We start from the raw sequence: 26486 nt of genomic DNA, 5'->3' as shown, positions 1-26486 counted from the left end.
CCGCAACTAGTCGTTCAAAACAACAATGGTGGACGAGATTGACAGATGTTTCATCCAATCACCTGCCAGTTTTTTTTTTTTTTTTTAAGGTTTCCAATAACGGCTTCTCAGATGGTTCTGTATAACAAACCATCTGGAGCATCATGTTATGTATGTGGGCCAATGCAAATATATGCTTGATTTATTATTTTGTAGCAGCGCCAAAAAGTGTTATGTTGGATTACTTTGAGATCTCTGAGGAGTGAAAGGTTGTAAAAATTAAAAATAACTTAGACAAGAACCAGTCAAGATGATACTGACCATAATCAATTACAGACATAGTATAATTCTTTGTAAAAGTACGGTAATTCTTTTAAACTGATGCAAATAAATGTAATTCATACCTTCTAATTAATATTTCTTTCCCACCAACTAACACAAGGTAAACACACTGTTATTCTGTACAATATGTTGAAAGGAAGACAGAGATAAAACACAATTGTGTTTAAATGTAAAAAACTACAAGAAAAAGAAAACACTGCACAACAGAAACAGTGAATTAAGATTGTTCATCGCCTGAAAACATTCAGATATCTGTGTAACCAGAACAACCTCCTATTTTAAACAATCCCTACTTTTGCAATAACGCTAATTTGTGTGCACAGATTACGGATTTATGTGCCCACATTAACTAAAGAAATTACACCTGCACGTTTTGTAGAAAAGGTTTACTTCTCAGACTTACTAAGATAAGTGGGAACCCATCTCAGAAGTTTCATCCCAAAAAACGGATTACTGTCCTTCACGGCTCCTCTAACAATGCAGGGGTGATGAGCTTGAAGCCCTTGGACGATGTAACCTCTCATCATTTCTCTAAAAAGTTTCACAGCATGTCACAGCCTTAACATTATATGCTGTAGCTCCTCAACAATCACAAGGAAATCTACAACACGTTCATATGTTGGCAGAGTGTTTCCAGCTAAGCAGTTACATTTAGTGAAGTGTGAGTGGGATTTTATATATCCGCATGAAGCCTTCTGTTCTTTTCATTGCAAAAAGCTAAACTTATAAGTGAGTGTTAAAATGTTTGATGAGGGATGGGCTCATGACTTTAAAGTGTTTAACTCAAGTCTTTCATCTCTCCCTCCTAGAGACATTTTAATATGTTACACATTAACTCTAGAGATGGTGTCGGAGGTGACAGACCAACGTGTGCGTGGCAGGGGTGTGTAATTGTGCCGTCGCTCTGCGTTTTTTTTTTTCCAAACTGGGAGATGATTGGAGCTGATAAGACCAACCTCTAAATATAAAGTTGTGGAATCATTAAAACCATGTAAATATTCCCTTCCAATCCCTTTATACTAATCCCCACCATGGCCAATGAAACCATTCATTAGAAAATCATCAGCTTTGCAACGTTCCAGGATTGTTGACTTTATGTATGTATGTGTGTGTGTGTGTGTGTGTGTGTGCGTGCGTGCATGTACATGTGTGTGTATGTGTGTGTGTGTGTGTGTGTGTGTGTGTGTGTGTGTGTGTGTGTTTTTTTGTGTGTGTGTGTGTGTGTGTGTGCACATGTGTGCATTTGTATGTGAGCATACAAGTGAGAGAGCATGTAAGTGTGTTTTATGTAGCGCTGCTGCAATTATGCATCCATTTCTGTGAGTGTGTGAGTGCATGCATTGCCTGGGTGTGTACTGCTTATTTATGCAAATCATTGTTCCGTTTTTATTTAGGTCTAACTGACAAAATTAGGTCTAATCCTGAGAAGAAAATATAAGACATTGTTCTCGGCCCATTTAGCAGATTGGTAATGAGAATCACTACCTGGTTAATGTTTTGTGGCCCGGCTTCAAGGTCAAGAAACTATCCAATATTAGAAAAAACACACTTTATTAATATCTGTTTGAAGTTTAGGTATGTAGGTTTCTGCTATATTAGGCTTCTAATCAACTTTGAAGAAAACATAAAAGCTTCCTAATGGGAAGCTTGTGTATAAATTACAAATTTGTGTTTGAGTTTCTTGTATATGTGACTACCATAACCTTGCTTGTTCTTCTGCATATGACATGAGAAATCTGATGTAAGTGACTTCATCCTAAAAGTGAGAATGGCCGATTGGTTTTATTGCTTGCTGTTTTTATTCTTGCCTTTTATTTTCCGGGAAATTATACTTCTCCAGTAAGTTAAAGTCAGTTTCATAGGTTTTAATTAACCTCCACTGGTTTTGAGTCTAAGGTGGGTCTCTCAAAATTTACAGAAGCATTTAAAGAAATATATCACACGTCATATTCAAACCTAAAAACATTCAAAGATAAGTTGACCATGGTTTGGTGTGGTTTAGACAACAAAAAGACACTCTCAGAACCACACATAAGCTACCTGCCAGTGAGATGGAAGAGTGGGCCTCCAATGCAGGACGAGCAATTGGTATCGGTGAACCTTCCCCCAGGTGTGTGTGTGTGTGTGTGTGTGTGTGTGTGTGTGTGTGTGTGTGTGTGTGAGCAAGTGAGTAAGAGAGAGAGAGGCACCCTCCTTGGCAGCCAGTTTGAGGAAAGATTATCTTGACAAATTGGATAAACATCTTGTGTGTGACAGGATGCTGATGGAGGGCCCGCCTGCCCACACACACACACACACACACACACACACACACACACACACACACACATACACCTGGCGTTGTTGGTTTGTTTAGTCACAGACCGTGTGTATATTTGTGTGTGTGTGTGTGTGTGTGTGTGTGTGTGTGTGTGTGTGAACCCAGCCTAAAGGCAGGTAACAACAGGTCTCCCTCCTCAAACAGAGCATGCAGGTTCTCAGGTGTGTCTGCCTGCTCTGCTTCAAATACTCTGTGTGTGTGTGTGTGTGTGTGTGTGTGTGTGTGTGTGTGTGTGTGGAGAGTGGAGAGTGGTACTCTATAGAGAGTTTAAAGTGACCTCATTGGTGTTTTCATCTTACATAAGATTGGTAAAGTGTTCATATATCTGAAGCTATCTGCTGTGTGTACCTGTAAAACCACACCCTAATGCTGTGTTGATTTGATTCTTTTTGCTTCGAATGAAGTCACTATGATAGTTCTCTTTCATATTCGTATAAATATCCAGTGTTTTTGTGTCCATTATTGGGGAATTTAAATTTACCTTATAATGGAATTTATCCTCAAGGGTAGAGCTGTCCAGGTGACTGAAGGCTTGCCCAAAGATTTGAATGCAAAGTCTTACGTACTAGCACAACAATAACTTGGTCCAACCTTTGCAACTTGTATTCTAATCTTGATAGTTAGGTATACATTTATGGAATAGTTTATCTTTCGTGGTGTTTGGGATATATTCAACCAGTCATACAGTCAGATGTCCTGTTGTAGCATGCAGTTAAATCCTACCTAAACATATGCATGCACATACTGTACAGTGTATATGGTATATACTGTAATATACCCACAGACACTGGAGTCATTGAGAGGTTAATTCATCCACTCCAACCCTCTTTAAGTCCTACTTTGACGGGTCCATCTCTTTTTAAATCCAGGATTTGTTATCGCTCTCCCTCTCTTCTTCTATCATTCCGCCATTGAAGCTCCTCTAAGCTCCACGGGGGTTCGGGGCTCTTACATTTGAAGGATTTTCAGGGCCACTTTTGTCCTAATTAAACCAACAGCCCATCTCCGAATTCCACCAGAAGAACAGAAAGACGGCTATGGTGCACAGAGGGACACTGAAAACACTGTGTGTGTGTGGGTGGGGGGGTCACAGAGAGGTCACGGGCTTTACTGTTAGAGCATTTAGCCAATGCTCTTATCCAGAGTGATATAAAATACGTAAAAGCCAACATTGCCTATAGTGGCTGGCAGCAATTTAATATTTTTGTTTTTTATGATGAAAGCCAAATCTCAAATGAGCAACTTAAATTACGGCACTGGAGCACAACAGTAATAGTTGCCAAAAGAAAACACAACAATACATAAGGAGTATAAATAGCAAATAAACAAATCAATCCAATCCATCGGTAGAAATTCATAGAACAAACGTAACTAACATTAGTAGTAAATAAAACCTGGGGTTTCTTGTTATTATGGGACCAGTAGCAGCTGGTGCACACTCTCTGAAGAAGCATTTGGTGAGGCTGGAAAACCATTCTGTATTCTGCTTCCTTCCACTTTCCCATCTGGTCAATGTTGCTATTTTAAAGGGAAGCAACAACGACAAGCATTCGATTTAGCTACATGCTAATGAAGGCCAATCCAGTGGTGTGTCGGTCAAGTCACAGCCAAGCACAAAATAAACCAGATAACAACGTTAGAATGGGGGTTTGTTTAAAACATGAGTGGTTTCACACAGAAAAGCATCACTTCGATGGGGAGAGGCAACGCTGAGCGTTCAGCGGTGCACTGCAATCTTGTAGGCTGTTCTCATGAACCGTTTGTACATAAAGCTACGAAAAGTAATGCACATATTCATATGTATTCCACCTATTTATTGCTGTATGCACTATATTGACTGAAGGTGTATAAGAGTGCTGTGGTCCATGTAGGGAGGAGTTGAATGGTTGGGTCATTAAACACAGGGCTTTCAAGTGGTGGAGCGGAGTTCGTGTCCCGGTCCACCGCACAACACACAAGACTTTCACCCAGGAAACACATGTTTGTGTCCTGTGAATACTACTTAAAGTGCTCATATTATGCTTTTTGGCTCTTTCCCTTTCCTTTATTGTGTTATATATCTTTTTTGTGCACGTTATAGGTTTACAAAGTGAAAAAGCCCAAAGTCCACCCCAAAGGGACTTACCATCTCCAACAGAAAACACTGTTCACAAACTGCTCCAAACAGCTCTATTGTAGTCCAGCCTTTACTTCCGTGACAAACGTGCGTCATTTTGTAACACACGTTATAATGCTCGCCTAGCTGCAAGCATGGCATGCCCTCATACTCTGCAACTGACAATCTAGCAGTACTTACTGCGCATGTGCGACTCCCAACAAAGATGGAACAGAAGTGAGATGTCTCACTCTGTAGCTAAAATAGAGAGCTCAACACACAGGGTGAAAAGAGGAGCTGCAGCAGTGTGCAGTACGACATATGGTGTTTTTGAAAATTAAACCACATAAACCTATTCTAGTACAACCTCTAAATACAATTCTGAACCTGAAAATGAGCATAATATGAGCACTTTAATCTTTTTTCTAATCTTAAAGGGATATTTCACCATTGGAAAGATGAATATATCTTTAAATTGGGTCACTTATGTAGTAGAAATGTGAAATGTTTTTAGAAATTGGTGGCTTCTAGGCCGAGAAAAGCAAGAAAATGCGTTTTTGGCTCATGTGGATGAAAGACACCAAATCCCTGAATGCACTTGCTTCGCTGCTTTAGCGTCTACTCCCAAGCCACGCCTACCGTTACAGATAGACAGTGAGACAGTCAACTCAACTTTAGTCTGTTTTATTGTCATTTCAACCATATACACGAAACAACGTTTCACCGTGGCTCAATTGGTTACACAATTAAAATATATGAAAACGACATTATATAAAAACAACATACGAAACAGGCTACATTTAGTGCACACACATGATATGCTCCGTAAAGTTCAGCTAACACATAGCTAGCTACTAGCATTAGCGCTTGGTGGGCTGTATCACCGAAAATTTGCGTGTAATGTAGAATGGTCGGCATTTAACAGTCACAAACTCCACCAGCAGTTAGCAGTTAGTTGGATACAAGCACTAGCTAGTCTTAACCGGCAACAGAGCAGCCGGCCTGGTAGCTAGCTGGATAGTCTGATACAACAATGTTTCCACAACAACAAATACACAGCAGTCTCTGAATTCGCATTGGGAGTTTCGTTGAAGTTGGATGTAGTCCAGTTTGTTGTCTAATGAGCGGACACTTGGGCACAGCAGGATTGATGGAACAGGTGGCCGGCTAATGTTAGTTTTCCACCCGCAAACTCGTTCAACGTTCCCCGCTGATGATGTCCCTTTACCGGTCAGAGGCTTCGAGTAGCACCGCTAGTCTCCATAGCAGGTGGGCGAAGCTGTGTCGAGTATTCCGTCTGTAATAAAGTGTCCTGCCAGATGTTTATTTATCTCATATTGGAAAGATGTTCTACCAGCCCTTTCTCCTTCACAGGCACAACGCAAATGTGGGCCCACAAGGTATATTTATGAATCTAGTTTAGGCATTGACTCTTTGGTAGGTCACAGCTGAGAAACTAGTGTCTTTTGCATAATCTTCATCAGCAATAGCAGGTTGTTGGAATATACACATTGACAAGCATCTTCATGGCTGAACAGACAAACACAATATGCAGGAATTAATCTTGTATCCATGCATAATCTAATAAGAGGATGTGACAGAGCTGTCATGGTAACGTTTTTAGTTTGGTTAATTTATTAACAGCTGGGAGAAGCAAGGAGAACAACCGTGGAGTTGTTCTACGCCAAGACAATCTTCGAAGGGTGGGCATGTAAGCTAGACCATGTTTTTATTAATTAATTTCCCGCTGTAGCTGAACATTTTACCACCAAAAACACATTGATTAGCAGGTGCTTTCTGGTATGTGTCTAATATCTGAGCCTCAAGATGTCCCTTTGGATAAATCCCTTCAAAGTCAATACACAGTACTTTGCATTACTGTAACTAGATATACTTTGTAGAAAGTTGAGTTGCTTTAGTCACACTGGGTTGTGTGTCTAAGCGTCAGCAGTGTGGGAATGTCCATGGACCGTGGGCAGGTTACAGAGTGGTGGTGATCTTCACTACGCACGGCAGAAAGAAAGTCTGTTCACTGAAATACAGTGCTCACTATTTGGGTTTTGGCAAGCGATGGTCCCTCAAAACGCACATTCAGTAATGAAGCCACACACACACACACACACACACACACACACACACACACACACACACACACACACACACACACACACACACACACACACACATTCTAAATAACACCACTGTTGTCAAAACCTACTCAATACAATGTTGCCAGTCTGTGCTTTGCTAAAAATACTCCAAGCAAACAACCTCGTTTGTCTTGTCTGTGTGTGTGTGTGTGTGTGTGTGTGTGTGTGTGTGTGTGTGTGTGTGTGTGTGTGTGTGTGTTTGTGTGTGTGTGTGTGCAGAGCAAGTGAAAGAGGCCACCAATCAACCAACAAAGACCTTCTGGACGAAAGAAAACAGGAAAGAAGAGAAGAGAAGAGAAGAGAAGAGAAGAGAAGAGAAGAGAAGGGACTAAATGTTGTAGAGAAGAAAGAGACAGAGAAGATAAATGAACAGATAAGATTGTGGAGCTGAATAGACCAGAGTCATGACGAGGCAGAATAAATGCCAATTGTACTGATACACAACTTTCCCCAGAATATTTCTATGTATGTGGAGCGATGAATGAATAAATAGCTGGATGGATGTTTTCTGTTGTTACATGGTAACATGCTGCACAGTTGTAGTTTGAATTATTTTGCCTCCTGGCCAAATTGCAAACACTTGTTGTGCTTTGATTGTCTGACTAAAGATGCAAGTTAAAATGTCGAACAAACTGGAGAAGACCTATAACAATCAATATTGAAACTGAGGTAGACTACAGTGTTTGGAGTCCTGGTCTGGATTGGTTCCTTTGGTTTTGAGGTGGATTGAATTAGGCCGCTATGCGGTCTTCTTCACCATACCACTGCCAACTAATGAGTAGTCTCCAGCATTTACACTACTCCATATTCTCAGATGGTCACAAGCTTGGATTTACAAACATACTTGTGTGGTAGACCAAGGATGCAACAGTAATAATAAGGGAAATGTTGAGACTGTTAGTAAAACGGGGCCACTAGATCCTTGTTTCTACCAACAAGACATGCAAACTACTATACTACTTTACTATACTTTTTGAGACCCCAGTGAGAAGAGTGAACTTAGGCACCAAAGACAGCAACCACTGCATTCAGTTTGTGATTATTTTAGTTCTCTAACACCTTAAAATCAGAACATACTTAGCTTACTCTATCACAAAAAACTCACGTGTTTTGCATCCACTTGCGTTTTTTTCCAACTTTTGATGCTATCGCACTGCCTACAGAATGCAGCCTCACATTCAGACTGAACACACAGTTAGGCACTAACAATCTGCAATGCACTCTGGTCTATTATTTAAAGCTCTTGTTGGAGGAAAAAATGGTGGTATCGCTGCCTCGTCTGTGATGGATTACTTCCTGTATGAATATGGGCACAAAACAACATCTCTAGAAAGGTTTTTCTCTGTGATTCTGACACCAAATCCTGATGTTTTCCATTTAAAGTGTAGATTTCTGACACATTTTCTGCCCTCAAATATCAGTTATCTACAGGAGCAACAATGATATGACCCCAGATGTGGACATCGCTAAAAGCCACTCTTCAAAAGAAAGTAAAAGTTTTATAAAAATGTTAGTACTATTGGCATTGAGAGGCCTATGAGCCATCTTGGGTCTGATGCCAGTAAACAAGATAATTCTGTACGTTGAGTTCAGCAGGACTGTAGTATTGGGTCTGTTTTCCCCTGTGGTACTGCAGGGCTAATTTACAGCTTACAGACAGGAAATGACCATAATCCCCTGAGCTTCACTTAATCTGCAAACTCTTTCTGTTCTTCATGCTCCAAATGATCAGGCAACACACTCACACACAGAGTCGTACACACACCTACACACTCACATACACAGTCCTAAGCTGCTCAGTGGTCAATGGTAAAGGAGATCCCGTTCAAGGTGATTAAGTCTTCTCTTCAAAACAACAAAGAAATAATCCAGAAAACTTTGACATTACGCCCACTGGGACTGACTAATATATGCATTGCTGCTGTTTCCCCTTTGAGGCTAAGCTATAACTATGTATCATAATATCACTCTTTGTAAGATTTCAACAAACTGAGATGAAGTCTCCAGGAAACTCTACAGGTTCATCTTATGTCTGCAACTGAGCCACTGTGTTTTTTTAACTGACATTGTTTTCCAAGAGCAGAGGAGAGGTCTTCCTGTTCATTAGGCTGCACCGCAGCCATATATATAAAATAACGTTTGGCTCTCAGTGGCATCCTGTGAACCCAAAACAAACTGCCAACTGGAGAGTTCGAGCCAGCGGATGTTTCGGATGTCGGCCGTCTCACCTTGGTGATGATATGGAGGATGGTGTCAGGGCCAACAACACTTAGCTTTGAGTGCTGCCAAGGTAAACGGCGTCCTCCTGTGAAATGCCTTTCGGCCCGTATCTAAGTAGTTAATGTGGTGACTGTTGCCAAGGCAACACAGCACCTACCAAAATTATGTTTTAGATTTTTGGCAGCGCCTAACATCCATTTTGACAAAATAAAGCGTAAACAGGTACACAAATATTTGCAGTGAAGCGGTTTTGATTTTTCACACAGGGTCCCCCGCTGAGATGTGAGAGCATAACACACACCTCGCTGTGATGGGAATGTGATAGGCATACCAGCACTCCTCTCAGGTATTATGGCCATTACAACATTTTCACACTTCAGCTAATATGTTTCTTCAATGAACAAAGGTGCTATTAAATTGCAATACATTCCGTTTGCCTGGCACAAATTCAAAAGAAATTTGTGAAAATCCACTTTTTTGTGTAATACCACTCAAGCACTTGGCCATGCTCCCAGTATGGGCTGTCCTGGGATGAAACATAAGTTAGGCAAACAGGGGCTGCATGATTTGAGAGCTGGACAGTGGTGGATAGATGCGTGGCACTCTGTCATCAGCCATTTAATCATTTTATCTCCTCTCCATCTTTCTGTTTAATTATGTGTTTGCCAAGTAATAGTAGACCAAAGAGATTTTGTACTCCTCTCAGGACGTTTGGCTTAAAAATAATTTCCTTCAAAAAATATTGTGTGATGTAATGCCCTCAGCCCTCAGAGATATGTCCATATTGGATGATTCCGTACCTCACGATTTACATCCATTGCCCACGTTAAGTTAGCCTGGTCCTACCAGACTCTCGTACATTTCATTTGTACAGAGAGTCTGGCCACTATCCATTGACAAGTGTTAACTTCCTTGAAGGCAGGTACTCTGTTGAAGTTTAAAACTATTGGATCTGCCCAGAGCCACTCTGGATCTGCCATAACCAATCGCTAACGTTTGGTCGTGATGTCGGCTTAGCATCGCTAGCGTTCGCCTTAGCCAATTCCTTCACCAGTAACGGAGCGAGCTGGAAAATCAAACTTTTCCCAAATCCCGTGGGGAGGAGGGCCAAAACATCATGGCCACCAACACAACTCCGCAAAGATTGTTCTTGCTCGGGCTTTAACTTCTGGATATTCGTCAGCGTAGCCACAACGGACCGAATAGCTTCGCTCGCATCTTTCTCCACCCCCATTACGGAACTACAACTGAAACTAGCGCACGACCTCAACGTCATCGTTCTCAGCCACTCCCTCTGTACGCTGATTGGACCGGTAAAGATTTGGCCAGAGAAAACCCGCGAATATATCGCAAACCCAGACGGCGTACTGAAGGAAAATGAAAATTGAGCGGAAGTACATAGGAGGGCGGAGCCAGGCTAACGTTGTGCCAATGCAGGAAGTAGTTTGCCCAGTGAGGTGGAAAGTAAGAGTGGGAGGTTGAGGTGGTGGAGTTGGGTCCCATCACAGACCTGCCACTAATGCCTTTTATTACCCGTAATCACAATCTCTCCCTAACCTTAACCAGGTGTTCTTGTGGCCTAACTCAATGCTATATCCTTTTAAGAGTAATTTAGCCTCAGGCTGAGTGTTTCACTGCCCTCTCCTGTTTCAGCTTTGGGTTCTGGAGCACACCTGTCCATCACTGCAGCAAGGTGAGAAGTTAAACCACTGTATATGAGCGAAAAACAAGCATCTCAAGGGGTGTCAACCATGTTTTCTATTGCCATAACCATGATCTTTCCCTAACATTCACCATATTGGAATGTGTACACAAATTTTGGTTTGCGTGACATATATTGTAGAAAGTATTTCAGAAACATTTTCATTGGATGTCAAAAAATATCAATGAATGTAATCTGGGGTTTTACAGATTTTGTTTTTAAGGTGCATTCCAGGTTTATAGTATGATTTCTCTATCTGTTTCTCGCATTTGCTGCTCTCTTTAACTTCTTACCTTCCTTTTGATAAATAAAGGCTTTAATGTTTTTTGTGGGAAAGAAACACTTAAAAAATAGAAGCAGCAGATAGGTAAAAGATTTCAACCTGAATGTGTTGTTACGTCCTAAAAAACCCAAATGTTACCGCTGGACAAGAACACAGTTTACAGCATTTGAGGCCCTTACTGCTTATGGTAATACTGCAGAGAGAGAATAATAAATGAGTACAAAGCACAAATGAGCCATATTATGCACTAAAATCCCTCAAAACTATTAAAGTATAAAAAAAGTAAAAATATAAAAACAATCAGTTAACATGAAAGGGTCAGCATTGCAAATAGTATGCCTCATTTGCATATGGATTTAATGATAACACTGAAAATAATGGACCTTATATAAAGGCCTGAGAGTGGAGATGGAGGGTGATGGGAGGAGAACCAGAGAGAGAGTGAGACAAACACATCTGTGAGTTCTTTCCTGTTGTGATGAGGAGAAAAGAGTCTTGTCTGCTGTTGTCTCTCACACTGAGACTGTATTGTGTTTTGTGTTTGTGGCAGTCAACGCCATCAAGTCCAGTGACTGCCTGCACTTCATTGAGACTCTGCCCTACTGCTCATTCAGCAAGGAGGGAAGATGAAATGGCATGACACAGTTTGATAGGAAACGGCGAGGATCTGCACTGTTTTAGCCTTTACTACAAGACGGAAAGAGTGACGTGAGGTTATTCAGAGGAGATGGAAAGAGATGGAACAAATGATGAAAGGAATGAAATAGGGTGAGATAGGATGAGATGGAAGGAGATAAGAGATGAGAATAAATCAAATGGGAAGTGAGGAAATATGTTCAGGGAAGAAGGGATAATATGATAAAACACATACAGAATTTAAAACACAACAGTTATACTTCTAACAATAAACACTATTTCTACAGCACACAGTCTTTTACTGCACAATAGTATGGAATGGGTTGTTTGATTTACATTTAGGGATTATTATTGTATGTTTCTGTGATAAAATAAAATCTGTACATTTATTTGGATATATATTATACTTAAAAAAAAGTATCATAACTCAGCTATTGGACGGTCATAAGAGAACCTAGTTTACTACAATACTTTCCATTGCTTTAAATGAGTTTTTCTATTGATTTTCTGTGACATTTTTGATTGAAATATCACAGGCTCAACAAAGTGCTTGCAAGACAATAACGTTTTATAACTTTTACAATGCATGTCTATATGATGAGAGTAAAAAAAAAAAAAACAATTAAAAAAAAAACGATGTGTGACATCATTGTCTGTCATGTGATTTGGAGAACCAGAGGCTGAGTGTGTGGCACCAATTCACTCTCTGGCTGTTGGGCTATTCAGACTCTTTCAAAGGAGAAACTGAGGGATGACCTACACACACACATTTATCGGCCAAGTGAGTAGGCATATTTGTCTGTTTTAATGAGTGTGTGTGTGTGTGTGTGTGTGTGTGAGAGAGAGAGTGAGAGAGAGTGAGAGAGAGAGTGTGAGCGCTGTAGAAGCAGCGAGATATGTGAGTGCATGTCACAGCCTGAGAGACAAGCAGCACAACATGTAATATCTGTAGTTCATCTCCCCACAGTTTACTCTGCCTTCTCATTTAGTCCTCTACTTCATGTGTTTTTCATGCATTTTTGCTTTTGTCTTTGTTTTCTTTCTTACATTTGATACTAGTGATTTTATTGTATACTCAATGAATTGTATGTATTTCTTCTCACATTATTATCCTTGATGCTTTGTCTATATTGTTATTTCTGACATTCATGCCAGTAAAGCCATTTGAATTGAATTGAGAGAGAGAAAGAGAGAGAGAGAGAGTCACTTTCAGTTTAGTCTTCTGTAACTATTGAACACAATTCCCCCAATTTCCTTTATCACTTAAGCTTGTAATATATTGCCAGTTTTTATAGTGAAAAGTAACACACATACTGTATTTAAGTACAGTAGGCCTTTTTCACAGCAGCCATTCTGACTTGGCATGGTAAGAAAAGCACTGGTGTTACTAATAACATTAATGATGGCTCCGTTCTGTTCAACATTGGGAGAGCCAGGGGAAGCGTATGGAGGAAATTATTTACACCTACCATTACCATAACACATAATGTTTAAAGTTATTTAGGGAGTAACAACAAAGTCAACTCTAATCATATTCTGCATTCACAAAACAAACTGATCTACCTGATTTGGTTATGGAGTTCTCTGTATCTTATATTATAGTAAGATTAGAGAGCATAATACAGGGGTTGAACCCCATAATTACCACCTAAGTTTCTCTAAAGAAATGTCAAAACAAATCATTATTTTCTATTTACAGTGTTTAAAATATTACCAAAGTAAATGTAAGTAAGTCCTATTAGCACAATCTAACTGAAAGTATCAAAAGTAATACTCATGAAGCCGATAAACAGCCCATGTGAGTTGAATACTATGACATATAATTGTTGGTGTATTATTATTATTACTGATGCATTAGCAAGTGTAAGTAGCATTTTACTGTTCAGCAGCCTGTACTGTTGCAGCCTGTGGAGGTGCATTATCATCACAGGTTTTGTATGTATAATCTTAATCTGCAACATAACTAAAGATGACAAATAATGTTGTGACATTTTTTATAAAGACATGGCCTATATATCAGATTTATTACAATTTTATGGAACCGTGGTGCGCATATCCTTATAGCTCTAGTGTTGAAACTAACAGACATATATATGACATTGTTATACAGTGTTTATAATTTATATGAAGTGAAATCATAAGGGGTAAATTAAGAGTTTAATTATATAGACAGCTGAGCTAAATGCAGTCTGTGCTTCCGTCTGTCCGAGAGAGAGAGAGAGAGAGAGAGAGAGAGAGAGAGAGGAGTGAGAAGACAGATACCTTCTCACTGACCTTGTATCTTAACTGCAATAATGTTAGACCATTTCTCTATCTTGTTTGCTGTGTGTGTGTGTGCGTGTTTGTGAGAGAGTGAGAGAGAGAGAGAGAGAGAGAGAGAGAGAGAGAGAGAGAGAGAGTATTCCATATGGCTTAAGGGCATTTTCACAATGTTAAAGGGGTAGGTTTTCAATTACAGTGTGTGTGTGTGTGTGTGTGTGTGTGTGTGTGTGTGTGTATGCTCTATGACAAACCTCTGAGCCACCTCCACCTCTCTGCCATTACAGTAGCTGCCATGCATGCAGTAACACACACTTCTTATGGTACAATCTGACAGGATAATATATTACACGGTTTGTTTTGTCTTTTAAGTATGGCATGTGACATGAGACATGAGTATGATGGGACATCAGTGTAATTACAGTAAATCACTGCCCTCTACATGTCTAACAGAAAAAAGAAAAGAAATCTTAAACAGATGAACTTCTATGTTAAAAAAATGAATGCTCTTAAACTTGAAAGTAATTAAAAAACAAGTATACGCAAAAAAAAGGTCTGTTTCGTTTAAATTAGTCTTTAGCCCATAGCGAAAATACAGCCATTGTCATGAAATGTTTTTGTGTGTCCATGCTCTTCACTTCACCATGCTTACTGATTAATCTGTCCATCAATCAATATCAACTCATCTCCACTGCGTAAACAGAGATATCAGTGATGGATCACCCCGATTTGTATCAATAGACAAGACCTAATCAATAAGGTTAAACACACTAATGGGGTTCTAGAGTGGGCAAACAATTGTCTGTGTGTGTGTGTGTGTGTGTGTGTGTGTGTGTGTGGGTGAAGGGAAAAGGCGGGCTGGTGGGTGTTGGTCTGTCAGTTTCACCACCCGAGGCATCGAAGATAAGGTAGGAGGAGGAAGACGAGGGGAGACAGAAGGGAAGCGACATGAAGAGTCTAAAATGACATACACTCTCTCTCTCTCTCTCACACACACACACACACACACACACACACACACACACACACACACACACACACACACACACACACACACACACACACACACACATATGCAGATAGAGACATTGGGTGTCAGCTTCCATCAGTAGCCTGTATGGCTGTGAGTTATGACCACAGCTATGCGATCATTTACACTCACTGCTGCAGATAGCCACGGGCTACTGTTCTCTCATGTGTGTGTGTGTGTGTGTGTGTGTGTGTGTGTGTGTGTGTGTGCAGAGATGTGCAGAGAACAACACTTGCTCAAGTGTATTGGTTTGTCTGAAGCACACATCTAAAGATAAACCCAAACCGAAACCTTTATTCACATTTTTCACATTCCAGATAGTAATAAAAGAAACGTGCTGTCAGAACTCCCATTAAGGCTTTAACTGCAGGCATCTAATCTTTATTACCTGTGTATAAAATGTCAAGGGGCTATATTTATAAGCCTCAGAAACATGTTTCAGCTTTTTAGAAAGAATTGTGGGAAACCCTGTGTGAGAAAACCCACCGTGTTAGACTGTTACTTTAACTTTATTTACTTAACTTTAACTGTATTTATTAAAACCTGCAATAATCGTTTTCTTTTTGGCCACTTGGAGGCAGCGGAAACACAACATTGATATCATCAACCTTTAAGTTATGTTAGCAAACAATTGCTTGTGAACGAGAGCAGGGCGGTAAAAGTAATTAAGGCCGGCAGAGAATACTGGTAACGGTCGATGGCATTGCTGTCCAAAGTTTAAATATTTAACTGTTTGCCATCATCCGTGATGGAATTAAAGGTCCAATGTGTGGGAATTTCTCCAATCTAGCGTTGAGATCATATATCGCAATCAACTCTCTCGTGCCACGCAGTTCAAAGTATGTATTGCAGCTACGGTAGCCTTCACACTTCAAAAAGCCAGTCTCTTGCTCTTTTCAATATCCTTTTTCTTTTTCTGGGCGAAGAAGAAGACTCCTGTTCCTGAAATTTGGATTTTGAATACGTGTGGCCCTCCATGTTTCCTTCTTCAAACTTGCCGGGGCTGGGAAGCTACAATATGTGACAGCGAAAACTCGAAAGGCGGAGCAGTATGTCCTGTATGTCCTGTATGTCCCTTACCGGCTAATGTATTTCAAGATGGCACATGAATATGGAGCGTCTATCCCAGTTCATGCAAATGTAAAATTTAAAGCCAAAAGAAATACTTGGAATTGATGGTGGTGGTAAATATTCATGAAAAAGGACAAGTTTGTGAAGGGGCAACACAGATTTTGATAATGAACAACTAAACACGTTACGTTAGCCGGTAAGGGACATACAGGACATACTGCTCTGCCTTTTGTGTTTTTGCTGTCACATGATAAACTCACAGGTGCTGCTAATGCTGCTAATGGGTATCGTAGCTTCCCGGCCCCGGCAAGTTTGAAGAAGGAAACATGGAGGACCACACGTATCAAAATCAAAATTTCAGGAACAGGAGTCTTCTTCTTCGCTCAGAAAAAGAAAAAGGATATTGAAAAGAGGTATCGTCAACGTATTCCCCATGCGTGTTTCGTCTTGTCGTCCTGCCATTCCGCCGTTTGTTTTTCCCTGTGCCGTCCAAAAGGTGTCCGTCTGCCTAGATCCGTGTGAACGCAGCATGAAGCTGAGAGGAGCTGAAGATTCAGGAGACATTTCTCTGAAGCTTCATCACAACAAGAGACTCCGTTCACATTGTAACATCGTTTTCACATTGTTAAAATATTAATTATAGCGTCTGTATCAATGTCTGTAAGACTTTAATCCATGATTATCCAAAATATAGGTATATGAACATACGTAGTTACACAGAAATAAACTTAATAGACGGTGACGTAAAAGTTGCCTTGTGTTTACGATAAATTACAAAAATAAGATAAAACAGACCACGTGCACACAAGAGAAAGCTGAAATTGTACAGTTTCAAAATTAAATTAGGTCAATAATAATAATAATAATGTTAATGTAAATTAACAGGAAATCCAGAAAGGCCCCCCCCCCCCCCCAACACAACATGCATGACAGCAGGCTTTTGTCTGCATGAACATTCTTTTTCCAAAACCTCAGAGAGCCGTGTGTCCTGTCCAGAGGAAGCTTTCGTTTCAGTTCAGTTCAGTTCAGGTCATTCCAGTTCAGATCAGTTCAGTTTAATTCAGTTTGCTTCAACTGGAAATGGCTCACACTACTGACAGCCTGCTCTCATTTCCTCCCCATCTCTTGTACTCCTACTGGCTTGATGTTTCACCTACAGGGAGACAGAGAAGCAACATTAGTGTGTGTGTTGTTGAGATAAAGAAATGTAATATCTCTTGTGTAATCACACTGCTGTAATATGAAAATCTCACATCTCCAGAAAGTCTATTCTTTCAGGAATAAAGGAGGAAAAGTGGTGTTTGCGTTTGTGAAAATATTCAATTTGAAACATTAATTCTTTAATTCAGAAAAACATTACAAACCAATGAAGACACAGCAAAAGGATGAGGTGTATGTCAAATCATTGTCCTCAAACACACACACACACACACACACACACACACACACACACACACACACACACACACACACACACACACACACACACACACACACACACACACACACACACACACAATTCAATCATGTCTCTGCTGCTGCCTGGGGGAAACACAGTGTGGAAACCTCACTATAGTGGAAAATCACCTTTTCCATGTTATTTTACACAGCATCACCTTCACTACACACAGTCTGACTGCATTTACACCAGGAACCAAGAGATCAGATTTTTCTTTTAACTCTTTGTGGTGCCGATCTCACACCGTCATGGCTGTCTCAGCCAGAAGAACCACAGTGAGGAAAGTGATTTTTACACAACCGTGAAAAAGAAAACGGTGCCTCAAAGAGCTAATGTGATCTTGTGACAATAGTGAGTGTGTGAGCTTTCTTAGTGAAGTTTGTATCACCGTTATACATACAAGACTTGACTGCCAATACGTGTCTATATAAGAAATATCATTGAAAATAAGTGCTTTTTTTTTTTTAAATAGCTAAATCGGTATGATCATTTATTACCTTCATGTGAATGGTTGTGACATCAGCTTTATTGAAATACACGTACTGTACGTTTAACTGTGATCATTTATTGTTATTCATATATAATTTATTTATATATCATCATATGAACTAAATCACATTAGAAGTAGATGGATATGATAATACAGGAGGTTGACAAAATAATATGAACACCTCATGGAAAAGGACTGTAATTCAAAAGTAACTTAAAGGGATAGTTCGACATTTTTGGAAATAACCTGAGAGTTAGAGTTAGATTAAATACCACTCTTCCTGGACTTTCTGCTGCTTAACTGGCAACAATGCAGTGATGACAAGACAGTAGGTAGTCATGGCGCTCGGCCAAGAAATAGTATCGCACCGTGAAACCACAAATTGTTGTTTATACACTCGAGTTTTTGTATGGATTAAACAAACAAGATGTGATCTTTAGAGGTGCAGGCAGCTTTTGTTACATTTGGACTGTTTGCTGGCTGTACAGTAGCTTCACATTTGCAAGAAAGAAGCACATAGGTGTATTTCCCAAAGTGTCCAACTATCGATATACAGTATATCTATACTGTAAGTCAACGGCAGTTGGTCAGCAAAATTGAATATGTTAGGGGCAACAGTCTTCTTAAGCAAAGAAACCAAAGTCCTAAGTTAAAAAGTAATCAACATGGAGCTTGGAGTTAGAGTTGGAGTTCACTGCTGGACATATCTCATATCATATGAAACTAAATGAGGAGATATGACCCAGCAGTGAGTGAGGATCTGGGGTGTTTTGCTAATGTTACAACCATTTCAGAGGCCTGTGCTGTGATTCAAAGTTTCAAAGAGGAGGGAAATAACATGTTGAGCATCTCGCCAAATCACTCCGGCATCAAAAAGCCTCTCTCCAGAGTCTGTTTAGGAAATTAAAGGCCAGGGATTTTTTTTTCATAATTGTCTATTTTATCATTTTATTACAGCTAGCTTTCCTCTGATGGGCTCCCTTTATGATTTATCAAATACAATTACTGCGTGACTTATTTCAGGAGCCTCTCCATTGCTGAGGCCCATTAGAGAGAGAGAGAGAGAGAGAGAGAGAGTGTGTGTGTGTGTGTGTGTGTGTGTGTGTGTGTGTGTGTGTGTGTCAGCTCTGGTGTATTTAAATAGCATTAAGTAATTGGAAAAACAGGAAAAGCTAAATTGTCTCTGTGGATTTATTCAGCAAATGTAAGGGTGCTGGAAGGGAGACTTTGACTATGTGTCAAAACTCAGACTTTAAATGAGCAGTACAGATTTAATCTTTTTTTGCATCGTTGAACTTTAGTAGAGGATCTAAATGTAGTTCCTACTTCCTCTGGTTGTAACAGGAGTTCCTCAAAAGGTTCTGGGTCCCCTGGTGATGTTGCCCTACTACTGTACATTTGTTTTGGGCCTTGGACACGGTGTACAGTCATGTCTCTAAGATTTCTCTCTCTCTCTCTCGAGCTGGAAATGGTAATAAACATAAGAAGCAATCTCATGTCCTGCAACATGAATATGGGTCAGTAGTAAATTGACAAACCTGTGTGATAACTCAGGTGAAAGAAGTAATGAGGGAGGGGAGACTGACAGAGAGAGAGAGAGAGAGAGAGAGAGAGAGAGAGAGAGAGAGAGAGATGTAGATGTTCTCGGTCCCACACTGAAATCTGAGATACAAGTGTAGCTGTTGACTGAAGTGTGTGTGTGTGTGTGTGTGTGTGTGTGTGTGTGTGTGTGTGTGTGTGTGTGTGTGTGTGTGTGTGTCAGCTCTGGTGTATTTAAATAGCATTAAGTAATTGGAAAAACAGGAAAAGCTAAATTGTCTCTGTGGATTTATTCCCCCATCCCCCAATTTTTTCCACTCTTTCCTTCTGTTGCTTTTCCTAAATATTCAGAAGCTTCCACTTTAAAAGGTAAAATACAGTAAGAGGAAATCATGTTTTAACTGATACAGAGAAACTAATTTGGAATAGTTTCATTTTTCTGCTGCTAAAATATATCTTCAGGAAAGAAGAAACAGTGAGATACAGAAGAGAAGAAACCCAGAAAGAGGTTAATTCCATACCTTCCCCTCCCTGTTAATGAAGTGTAGGTGGCGTCCCGGTCAGCCTGCTAATTGAACAGCGGAGATTACAGCAGCCGCTGCTCCTCTATGAAAAGAAGGCCGTGTTCATTAGTCGTTGCCATATAATATTCATTCTCTGTAGAAATATGTAGATAGTAATCTATGCAAGAGCCGCTGGGATGATTTTAAAGCCCTCAACATGTACAGTGGTAGCAATAACTCAAACCATCATTTCAAAAATTACAGGTCTTGTGCTGCAGTCCTGCCTATGTTCATCATAGCTTTAAACCTAAAGTGCTCATATTATGCTTTTTGGCTTTTTCCCTTTCCTTTATTGTGTTATATATCTTTTTGTGCATGTTATAGGTTTACAAAGTGAAAAAGCCCAAAGTCCACCCCAAAGGGACTTACCATCTCCAACAGAAAACACTGTTCACAAACTGCTCCAAACAGCTCTATTGTAGTCCAGCCTTTACTTCCGTGACAAACGTGCGTCACTTTGTAACACACGTTATAATGCTCGTGTAGCTGCTAGCATGGCACGCCCTCATACTCTGCTTCTGACTAGCTAGCAGTGCTTACCTAGGTACTGAGCATGTGCGACTCCCAACAAAGATGGAACAGAAGTGAGATGTCTCACTCTGTAGCTAAAACAGAGAGCTCAACACACAGGGTGAAAAGAGGAGCTGCAGCAATGTGCAGTACAACAAAAATATGGTGTTTTTTGAAAATAAAACCACATAAACCTATTCTGGTACAACCTCTAAATACAATTATGAACCTGAAGATGAGCATAATATGAGCACTTTAAAGTACCACAAGTAAAAGTAATCATTATGCAGAATGGCCCTTTTCAGAATATCGTGTATTATATCACTGAATTATAGTGATCTATTAATCGCTTTTATGTTGTTTATGTTAAGCTGGTAAAGGTGGAGCTAATTTTAACCATACTGCTGGGTAGATTAATCCATAATAATACTTAAGAATTATTAGTTGATTCATATTTTGTATTATTAATAATAATAATACATTTATTTATTTATTTATATATAATAATAATATAATAATATATATATATATATATATATATATATATATATATATATATATATATATATATATATATATATATTACTAAGTGGAGATTATTGCCGAATATCTGTCTCATATGCACGTAGTGGCAGAGGTAACTGGTGTAGAGTAATGGTGCCTACACACTGGGTCTTAAAAGGTTGATGTCAATGTCTTGCCAAGCTATCTTCATATTTTATTATATTATTTTCTCGCAATTCATTTACTGTATATTCTATTCTTGTGTCCATATACCATAGAGGAGTGATTATGGAATAAAACGTATTTCACTGTCACTGTTTATCCTATTCTACGCCTTATAAAGTAGATTGGGTCAGTACTTAAATGAATACACTGATACAGTGTGAATCATGAGTATGTTTTTAATCCAAATGTTCTGCCAATTGTAAGGAAATGAGTGTGCAAAACAAGATTACATAATTAAAAGAAGCACCAGACCCTGGTGAATTGTGGCGTTGCATTGCTGCCTCTGGCACCTCATGTTATTTTCATGAATGTAATTTGTCCTCACACCATGTGACATTCATGTCTGATGCTTCTTTTATTTATTTTTTATGTGAGGGTTTTGTGGTGAAGTGCAGGCATGTGATAATGTCTGGGAGCGATATGCTGAAGTCTTTCCTACAATGCCAGACATAGTAAGAAGGTTGAAGCAGATATCAGAACATATGTTTCTTTAATGTCTGTAAATGTGCTTCAGAACAGGTGGATGGGACCCTGGATTGGAGGGTGAACAGACAGCCGTGACGCTGACCCATTCATCCGGTTTCCTGATGCAACAGTCACTGCAAATAGAACTCAGTAGAAACCCAGCATGTCTTTATCAGGACAAAAACAAAACTCCTCTCTGCTTCTGTCACTTTTCTAACCCCACCGAACCCTCTCCTATCCTCTCCCCTCCTTCCCTCCCTCCCTCCCCTTCAGTTGCCAGTCCAGCTCAGTGGGACCCTCTCTCTCTCTCTCTTTCTCTCCCTCGTCTCTTGCTGTCTCTCTACCTCTCTCGCCCCCTCCCTCAGGGCAGAAGTAAACCACGCCTTGAGGCCCTGCTCCCATTGTGCGTCCTCTGCTACTTCTGTTTGGGGCCTTTGTGTGCCGCTAATCAGCCGTGGGGCCATGCTCAGCCCCGAGTGTGTGTCTGTGAGTGTGTGTCTGTGTGTGTGTGTGTGTGTGTGTCTGTCTGTGTCCCTTGCCCTCATTACGTAGCCACACTGGGAGGCCAGCATGGGAAGTTTCTGCTGCACTATACACCTCCCTCATCCCTTCATCCCCCCCTTCTCTCTTTCCCTCCCTCTAGCTGTCCATCACTCCCTTCCTCCCCCCATCTCATCTCACCAAGACTTTAAGCTACACTGCCATGGTTTTTAAATAAAACTACACCTGTTTTATCCTAAATCAAGCATCCTTCTTCCATAACAAATCTTCTTATTTGTTCAAATTAGTATATGTATTATTTAGATTTCCATTGGCTGGAAATACAGAAAGTTTCTTGATACTCAAAAAGTCTTCTAAAAAGCATTTAGCCCACAGTGAGAAAGTTAGCTTACAGGATTGCTGGGTATTAACATTATCAAAAGTAAACGTTGCTTCTTGATGACGTTTTGTTGTGCCAATACGTACTTAGCATGAGCTTTTAAAATGATATTCACCTTGATAAATCATGTTTACTTCTTTGGTTTTTGTGTGATTTCAGAGCAGTTGTTGTCATCCGACGGTAACTGCTTTGAAATAAGCAGTTAGTTACTTCTTGTGAATTATTGTATTGTGCTGGATATAAACTGTATGTACATGATCTTTCAATTCAGGTTTCAAACTTACAACTACTATTCTGTACATATCCATTAAAATACAGTCTGTAAACACCATAACAACTGAGCAGAGTCTATCTAGAAGGCCATCAAATGTGGCTAAAAGTTTCCAGTTTGGACTTTCTGAATTAGTGACATTTTCAAATAAAATAAAAAAGTCCTTTGAATGGTTATATAGATGAGTACTTCGAGATGATTGATATATGATTTTTTTATTGCAGCAAACAAATAAAGTAATTTGTGGGTATGGAACAAATAAGTATGGAAGTAAATTGAAGGCAAAAATTAGTAGGGGGGGGGGGGAGAGATTCATAATTTGTGGGTGATATGCGAACAATTTTTTAAAGTTTGAGCTTCTCCCCTCAGGACAGAGATTACCAAAGACCAGGTCAAACAGGTTGAGAAGTGATTTAGTCTCCCATGTCATCAAGCTTTGACATTCTTCAGATGAGTTAACTGATGGTGAGTATTCGTCCCTTTAAAATTGTTGCATGACAATGTTATGCTCGTTTATGTGAGCTTGTTTGGTGGCTTTTAGCTTGTGTTTAACATACTCTATTTTTAATTATGTGTTTTTAAGGTTCAAGTCTGTGTGTCTCCTGTGTTTGACCTGGCTGCACTGGGACTATAAAGTTGAGTCAAAAATGTTTTCCCCTTGATATGACATATCTTCAGTATCAACAGAAAGTAGAAGGACAACATCACTGTACATGGCACACTTTGTTTGGTGGTTCAACGGTAACGAGAGCTGATAGTACAACAATGGAAAGTGAAGGAGTATCTCTCTGAGAGTTGAATCTGTTTCACCGTTACTTAAATACATGAATAAACTGGACTAAGTGAACAGTCCGTTGCTCTTTATTGCTCCCCTCTGTCACCAGCTGGGTGCCCCCCCACCCTCCAGTTCCCCTACCACTACTCCTCCGCCTCCACTTCACCTCCTTCTCATCTGTCCATCCATTCTTTTCACTCTCTCTCTCTCCCCAGTTTCCCCTCCTTCTCACATCCATGATGTATCACCTGTCCGTGTGTGTGTGTGTGTGTCTGGGTGCCCGATGGGGTTTTAGCCACTGGAGCGCTTTGACTCGAGGACAAGCGTTGTCTGTTCATCGCTCATCTACACACACACACACACACGCACACATACGCACACATACGCACACATACGCACACACACGCACACACACACACGCACACACACACGCACACACACACACACGCGCGCACACACACACACACACACACACACACACACACACACGCGCGCGCACACACACACACACACACACACACACACACACACACACACACACACACACACACACACACACACACACACACTTCAGTCAACAGCTACACTTGTATCTCAGATTTCAGTGTGGGACCGAGAACATCTACATCTCTCTCTCTCTCTCTCTCTCTCTCTCTCTCTCTCTCTCTCTCTCTGTCAGTCTCCCCTCCCTCATTACTTCTTTCACCTGAGTTATCACACAGGTTTGTCAATTTACTACTGACCCATATTCATGTTGCAGGACATGAGATTGCTTCTTATGTTTATTACCATTTCCAGAAATCTTAGAGACATGACTGTACACCGTGTCCAAGGCCCAAAACAAATGTACAGTAGTAGGGCAACATCACCAGGGGACCCAGAACCTTTTGAGGAACTCCTGTTACAACCAGAGGAAGTAGGAACTACATTTAGATCCTCTACTAAAGTTCAACGATGCAAAAAAAGATTAAATCTGTACTGCTCATTTAAAGTCTGAGTTTTGACACATAGTCAAAGTCTCCCTTCCAGCACCCTTACATTTGCTATGCCAAGAAGACAAAACAGTATGATTACCAAAAGCTGCAGCAGCAACTGCAGCAAAATACAAGTTTCTGAAAACAAAAACAAGTTCATACCAATAGCTTTAAAATACAAACAGCTTTAACATGAATACCTGCACTGAAAACCCAACATGGAGCCGAAAGAGAAAGTAATAATGACTAATAATAAACAAGTGCTGTGAAGAATTTCCACTGGCTAAAGGTGACAAAACAGCTATGACCTTAAAACATCTATTAACTCTCTTGAGTTTGGTGCATGGAGGGCAAGATAACAATTGTGTGTGTGTAGAAATAGATGATAATTAGTGGTGACTTTAGGCTTCCCCGAACATAATCCCCTGAACAATCTACACTCATAGAGGTGTCCACTAAAACAATTACCAACAGAAGAGGAAGAGAGGAGGCCATTAAATTATTATTAGTATTTGTATCAAATAACAGTTAAACCTCTTCTTTTTTGCTTTTTCGGTTGGTAAATAATACAGTTGTCTATCACTGCCTCAGTGGGCAAGAAGTGTTGTAAGCAGTACGTTTTCAACTGGCACTAACATGTAGCTCATACAAAACAATAATTGATCATATGACGGACAACAAAAAACATGACACTATATTTCAAAAGCTGCCTGTTTATGCCAGTACAGCTCATGCTCTTAAAAAAATTGTAATTGAGCTTTGGTAGGTTTCATGGCTAATTAGCCCTGTAAGACTGTCTCTGCTATGTCTTTTGTATTCGTATGTGTATCAGTTTCAATATGTAAGTCCAGATATTGTGTACAGTAGATCCAGTGTGTGTCACGGTGGTATTGTGCAGACCTCATCCTCTGATCCCCTGTATGGTTAGCAGACCACAGAGCTCTGAAGGGGCTTTTGTAGCTTATTCAAGTCAGCCCAGTATTCCACGTGAGCTTCTGTTAGTTTGGCTTATAGTGGCTTGTAAGTCATAATCTAGTATGAAACTAGACAGGGGTAGAATCAAAGGCAGTCACTCCATGCCCATGTTTCCATGTTTGACTATAATGATTTAGCTGATATGTGATTTTGCTGCCACTTGATGAAGGCTAGCCCTAATGATTTTGGAGATCATGCCAAACTTTCAGCGGAGTTACGGAGTTACTCTTCCCCCTTTGAAAAACCCATGAGGTTTCCTCTTCCAACACCAAAATATCTTGCATCTTGCACACAACATACTGTATCTCATATGCAAATTAGCAGGTTGCATGAAATTTGCGTCGTGGGGTACACACACCTCTATACCATAAATGCTTGTTCGGAAACATGCACACCAAAAATACTGCCACTGCTTTCTTGTTGCCATTTCTATTAGTATTTCATATGGACGTGTGCAGGTATGTTTCTCTTTTGGTGCCTAAGTGGACAAATTCTTTGGATTTAAATGACCTTGTTGCCGTTTCTACAATCAGCCTTTGGAAGAATTACCTATTTTCTAACCACACTACTGGAAAAACCAACACTTAGGTGTCGAGCATGTGTTGCATTTAAAAGAAAAATGGAGAAGACGCATCAAACTGAAATAAGGGTTTCCTACTTGGAATTCTGACTTTGAGGGCCAATAGCACATTTTAGTTATGACGGACTGCCACAATTTCCATGAACCTGTCAAGTTGTTCAAACTTCTATTACAATTTGTGCAACTGTC

The 26486-nt window shown here is 40.1% G+C and overlaps 2 long non-coding RNA genes across 3 annotated transcripts in view; one reads left to right on the top strand and one right to left on the bottom strand.

Annotated features, from left to right (window-relative positions):
• Positions 1 to 5412: 5412 nt before the first annotated feature.
• LOC116038137 lies at positions 5413 to 17154 on the top strand. The gene is made up of 3 exons (XR_004102032.1): positions 5413 to 5425; positions 8640 to 8641; positions 17021 to 17154. It is a non-coding gene; the product is annotated as an uncharacterized LOC116038137 (long non-coding RNA).
• LOC116038136 overlaps positions 17051 to 26486 on the bottom strand; it is a 105994-nt gene continuing 96558 nt past the window's right edge. For both annotated transcript variants that reach the window (XR_004102031.2, XR_004102030.2), the window contains 2 exons: positions 20097 to 20181; positions 17051 to 17240 (listed from right to left, as the gene is read on the bottom strand). This is a non-coding gene — a long non-coding RNA (uncharacterized LOC116038136). The remainder of the gene's footprint in view (positions 17241 to 20096; positions 20182 to 26486) is intronic.

Source organism: Sander lucioperca, chromosome 11, assembly GCF_008315115.2.
Source record: "Sander lucioperca isolate FBNREF2018 chromosome 11, SLUC_FBN_1.2, whole genome shotgun sequence".
Classification (NCBI taxonomy): Eukaryota; Metazoa; Chordata; class Actinopteri; order Perciformes; family Percidae; genus Sander; species Sander lucioperca.
Note: the sequence above shows the minus strand (reverse complement) of the source record. Positions and strands in the feature narration are given on the sequence as shown.